We start from the raw sequence: 6,000 nt of genomic DNA, 5'->3' as shown, positions 1-6,000 counted from the left end.
TTATGTTACCCAAATTCATATGATGAAGCCATAACCTCCCAATGTGATGATATTTGAAAGCAAGGCCTTTGGGGGGTAGTTTATGAGGGTGGGGTCCTCATAATGTGATTAGTACCCTTATAAGAAGAGGCATCAGAGGGTGCTCTCTCTCTCACCACGAGGTGAAGACCCCACATCAATATGGCCATCTGCAAGCCAGGAAGCGGGCTCATACCAGAAACCAAATTAGCCATCCTTGATTTTGGAGCCCTCAGCATCCAGAAGGCCCAAGTCAACTAAGATAGTAGTCTTCTCTAAAAAGGGGAAACTTTGCTGCATAGGGTTGATTTGAAAAACAAGTGAACAATGCATGTACCACAGTCTATTGCATCATGAAAAATCAATATGCAATAGGTCTTATTGTTCTTAGCAAGGTAAAGACATTTGCAATACTGACAGGAGAAATGTCACCTACAAATACTCCAAAGTGTGAAGTGACATAAATGTTTCTGCACAACTAAAACTTTGGTGTATGTGGAACAGTATGGAAAACGAGGCCAGAAAGGTAAAATAGTAAGCTGCTTTTTGTCATAAAGAGGGAAACTGAACCCTCAGTTGTTAAAAAATAGGTACACAATTGAGAGATTTTTATCCAAAATAATGTCTGATTAATATAAATTTAGTCACTTTAATAATGTAGCTACATAATTTATACATATATATATTCACACATTTTTCACTTTATCAGAAATTTTTGTATATTTTTCTCTTTATCAGAAATGTTTGTATATTTTACTAATGACTTTTCTGTATGATAGCACAAATTACCATTGTTGGCCACTGCCACAGAGTGGGGGAAAATGCACATTTTTAAGCATTTCTTTCTTCATCTATGAAAATTTCATCTTCGCCGTATGAACTATGGAGCATTGTCCTGAATTGCCCTCATTGGTGACAGCAATTTATGTGTTGTATGCTGGAGTCCCAATTGAGGACATTACTGCATATAAAATGATTACAAGTAAAAGGCAGAAAATGTTTTGAATGGTCATAACTTCCAAGGGTCCTTACCCTTTGACCTCTGGATTGGGGTTCCCAATGACCGCCCTAATATCCTTCTCTACCTACTGCCTTAAGGCCAACTCAATGTATCCACATAAAGAGCAACCTAAAGCCAGTAAAAGATCACCATGAACACCCAGAGGTGTTTATGGCTGTCATTCCAGATCCTCTTTGCTTTTTCTTGACTTATTCCTTCTTTGATAAAGTTATTCGTGTGGTTTGAAATCCAGAATTCAGCTATCCCCTTCATGGCCCTAGTTTGGATTAAAACAATCAGCTTTCTTTTGCTCTGTAGATGGCCTTGAATAGTACATATTAACTGTCAATGGGGCCCCTTTACCAACTCATGACCACATCCTGCTTGCAGATCTGCTGCTGGGTTAGCACCACATCATCTGCTAGTTGACGCCATTTAGTTAACATCCTGGGGTTACGGCACTCTAAAGGGCATCCATTGTCCTTAACAGAGAAAAATGCACTGCTGAGCAAAGGATTAAACAGGCTCCTCATGCTGCCAGAAGTTCAGTGCATTTTCCGGGATTTTCAAGGCTTCGATGCTGTCATATTGTGAGCCCACTATCCACTTGTATTTATCCATGAATAATGCAGAAAACATGAGCAATCATGAATCTAATCATTGAAGTAAAGTAACCTAGTTATAGTCAAGAGGACAGCTAGTGTTAAACTCCTTCATATAAATTTGAGGAAGGGTTTACATATTCATAATGACTTTCTGATCTGGAAATCCCCCAGGTTTGTCAGTTATTAACAATTGGATGAATAATTCAGGTAGTATTTAAACAAACAGCGATTTCATAGCAGACGCTTCCCCACCCAGGAGATGCAGTAAAGTATTAGTAGCAATAGATGCTCCTACCAAGATCTCCTCCTGCCACTGCCACTCTGTGCACAGGAAAGGAGGGAGAAGAAGCCATCTTGCTTCTCTTATATTTGAGCATCATTTTAGACAATATAGGTCTCTAATGACCCACATGTAAGCCCGGCTGGGTAAGAAAGTTCTAATGTTGGAATTCCTTTCAGCTATTTAATTTTGTGGGAAAAAAAACTTATTTATTTGTATTTATATACATTTATGAGGTACAAGTGTAATTTCGTTACATGGACATATGGCATATTGGGGAAGTCAGAGATTTTAGTGTACACATCACCCGAAAAATGTTCACTGGACCCATTAAAGTAATTTCTCATCCCCCCACTTCCCCTCACCACACCCTCTAGCCCTTGCCAGCAGGAAACTGTTCATTTTCTCTGACTAACAGAAACGAAAGCTAAAAACACTGGTGGGAGGAGTCTCCACATTGCTCCTACTCCATTCTCTCTGGGGCAATAACAGAATAGGAGCAAGCCAGGACTAGTCAGCTAACTGACTCCACCAAGGCCTTTTTTCCTTGTTATCTTTGCACATACTTCATTTTCTTGGCATTTCTGAAGATTACAACATCCTGCAGTTCCGTTTCTGGGAACTTTACTGATTTATCTCCCCCCTCACACAAAATAATCATTGTTTTCTGCATTGCTGAAGATCTCAACATCTGGACTAGTGTTGAAAAAATTTCCAGTGAGGTGAGTACTGTTGCTGATTTTGTAAATATGATCTTGTTCCTTCCCTGAAGTCCCCAAAATCACAAGGGGACAATCAGTATTCGTTATTCAGGGTCATGGGGTGATGGGAGTAGGGCTGGGTATTCAGAAAAGTTGCCGAGTTGCTTGATAGGAATCCTTCATTTACTTAGGAAGATAACAGGATTCTTTTATTCCACCACAACTGAGGACTGAACAAGAGAAAATGCATTTTGACCACTGCAGATTTTCAAACTAATTCTCTGAGTGTGTATTGGCATAAGTTGGTACTTAGAAGAGGGCTTTGGTTATTTTGGCTGGAAGAAGCATTGGAAACTCGGTAGCTGTGGTGGGTTCTCAAGATAGTGATGCGAAAAAAGTATCATGAAAGAATATTAAGTAAAAAACACATCTGAACATAGAGGTGTATTATATGACATCATCTCAATTTTATAAAACATGAGAACAAATGTACACATAGAATAGAAAATTTTTTTTAAGTTTCACAAACACAGTTATTCATGGTACATGGTGTCTTAATATTTTCATAAATATGTTGATCTTTTACTTTAGCTCCATTCTACAGCGGGTGCTAGGGGCAGAATTTCAGTCAGTTTGGAATTACTCTCTGCCCTCCTGAAAGTTAATGATTTTTTTTTCCTTGTGGCAGGGTATAGGGGAGTGGAGGGGAAGTCAATTAGGAAAAGGTTACTATTGCTTACTTTTCAAATTTTTAAAAGTTGTTTTCTATAGCCTGGTACAATATTTCATGTGTGCTTAAATGGAATGTGAGATTTTTAAATGTTGATTTCAGAATTTTATTAGATAAATGTTAAGTTTATTAATTGCATTGTTCAAATTTATTATATCATTACAGATTTTTTTTATCTTGTTCGTTTAGTAATTGAAACATAAACTGAAATCTCCTATTATAAAGTTTGCTTTTTCGGCCGGGCACAGAGGTTCACGCCTGCAATCCCAGTACTTTGGGAGACCAAGGCGAGCTGATCACTTGAGGTGTCAGAGGTTCCAGACCAGCCTGGCCAGCCTGGCGAAACCCCATCTCTATTAAAAATACAAAAATTAGCTGGGTATGGTCGTGCGTGCCTGTAATCCCAGCTACTCAGGATACTGAGGCAGTAGAATCGCTTGAACCGGGAGGCAGAGGTTACAGTGAGCCGAGATTGTGCCACTACGCTCCAGCCTGGGCAAGTGAGCAAGAAAAAAAAAACTGTCTCAAAAAAAAGAAAAAATGTTTTTTTTCCTTGTAGTGCTCTCACAATCACATATGTATGTGTACATATAATATACATTCACACACAAATATATGTATATAGAATCACGTAGACAAACAAGTACATACATATAAATATATGTGTGTGTAGTGATGTCTGTGCATGTGTGTATACGAAGAGAAATATATACTAATTATAGTACCACGAAGCACTATAAAATAATAAATAATATCATTAGATAAATAAGATAAATTCATAACTAAAACTGTTATAATTTCCTAGGAATTGAACCTTTTGTCATTATGTGGTATCTGAAGTTACTTTTGGGCTTAAGGTATATTTAAAGTTACACAAACATAGATAAACTGGCTTTCTTTAGTTATTCTTTTCAAGATAATTTTTAACAATTTTTTTCATTTTTTGTTAAGAACATGTATGTAGATTTCTTTTTTTTTTTTTTTTTTTTTTTTTTTGTTGAGACAGAGTCTCGCTTTGTCGCCCAGACTGGAGTGCAGTGGCCGGATCTCAGCTCACTGCAAGCTCCGCCTCCCGGGTTCACGCCATTCTCCTGCCTCAGCCTCCCGAGTAGCTGGGACTACAGACGCCCGCCACCTCGCCCGGCTAGGTTTTTGTATTTTTTAGTAGAGACGGGGTTTCACCGTGTTAGCCAGGATGGTCTCGATCTCCTGACCTTGTGATCCGCCCGTCTCGGCCTCCCAAAGTGCTGGGATTACAGGCTTGAGCCACCGCGCCCGGCCCGTATGTAGATTTCTTAAATCAAATTTGATGAAAGTTGTCAATTAACAGGTCAGACCTTTTAGGTATATGCTGGTAATTAACAATCTGCAATCTGTTCTTCAATTTATGACAAATTTATATCATCTCACTATCTAAGACAATTGCTTTAGTGTATTGTCATGCTTCTTTTTCTTCCCTCCCTTTACCATGCTGTTGTAATTTCTGTTTCTCTTCTCTTTGATCGGGGCTTTCTTTTTAAGGCATTAGGAGCACCTAAAAAAAAGTTTATTTTTCACTCTTCTTATCTTTTGGCTGGCAGCATTTTTAATTTTATTCATTGTTTTCTTATTAAATATTATTTTCAATAGATGTTTTCTTGTGGCATGAGTCTTTGTCTTGCAAAAAGACTGCGGCCCTGAGTATCACAAAATAATTTTTGAGACTCTTCTATTTAAATATCATTGTTCCTAAATTAAAACTCTAAATGTAAAATTATATTTTCCCTTAAGACAAGATGAAAGCACCTATTCTGTGCAGTGGAGCTAGATAGATTTTGAAATTAAGAATCTGGAGGCTTCAGAAAGGCTATTTAGTGTATGTATTCTAAATACTGTCTTACTGGAAACTCCACTGGGATATAAATAATTACTCCAAAATCAAACACTAATACTGCAAAACAAAACCTGTGAACGTTCACATTTAAGTGAAATGTGATTATACATTACATTGTATAATGTGTATAATGTGTATAATTGTATAATGTGTATAATTGTATAATGTGATTATACATAGCCTACTGTCATCCCAAATCTGGTTTTATTTTGCAAATAAATTGTGCTGTCACACTTGTTTAGAAACATGTGCTCGGTGCCACAAAGAAAAACCAGCACTTAAACAGGAAATTTCTCAGCAAAGCATATTTGCTTCTACAGAAGGGTGCTGCCTGCGTCAGTCACAACGCACAGTCTAAGCTGACCAGATTGGCTACTGCTTTAAATTGTGCAGGGCTAATTAGGCAGGAAGGAAGAGACTGTGCCTTAACAATTAGGCGGGAAGGCCTGTCTGGGGCGTGGCAAAGGAGGAAAGGGTTGTTTATAGAACAAGAAAGAACAGGAAAGTTTGAAGAGGAACTTATTGTTTCTAGCACACTCACAAAATAAGTCAAAACTTTCCACTGAAAATTTTTTTTTTGGTTTTGCAATTGATATGGAACTTTGGACCAGTATTATATAAAAACGATTCCATTGTCCTGCTTCGGACAGTTTTGATATAGCGATTCACTTTCAATTTGATTCTTGAATCTTTGTAGGTGATCTATACAGAGTAGTTTTGTTTATTATATTCTTCAGTTTCACTATAATGTGTTTTTGTATAGATTTTACCTTCATTCTCTGGATGTTTTCAA

The 6,000-nt window shown here is 37.6% G+C and overlaps 1 protein-coding gene across 1 annotated transcript in view; it reads left to right on the top strand.

Annotated features, from left to right (window-relative positions):
- Positions 1–2,388: 2,388 nt before the first annotated feature.
- IFI16 (interferon gamma inducible protein 16) overlaps positions 2,389–6,000 on the top strand; it is a 43,127-nt gene continuing 39,515 nt past the window's right edge. The window contains 1 exon segment of the mRNA NM_001261661.1: positions 2,389–2,625. The gene's annotated coding sequence lies outside the window, so the exon portion shown is untranslated.

This window comes from Macaca mulatta, chromosome 1 (genome assembly GCF_049350105.2).
Source record: "Macaca mulatta isolate MMU2019108-1 chromosome 1, T2T-MMU8v2.0, whole genome shotgun sequence".
Classification (NCBI taxonomy): Eukaryota; Metazoa; Chordata; class Mammalia; order Primates; family Cercopithecidae; genus Macaca; species Macaca mulatta.
The sequence above is the reverse complement of the archived record's forward strand: the minus strand, read 5'-3'. Positions and strand labels throughout refer to the sequence as shown.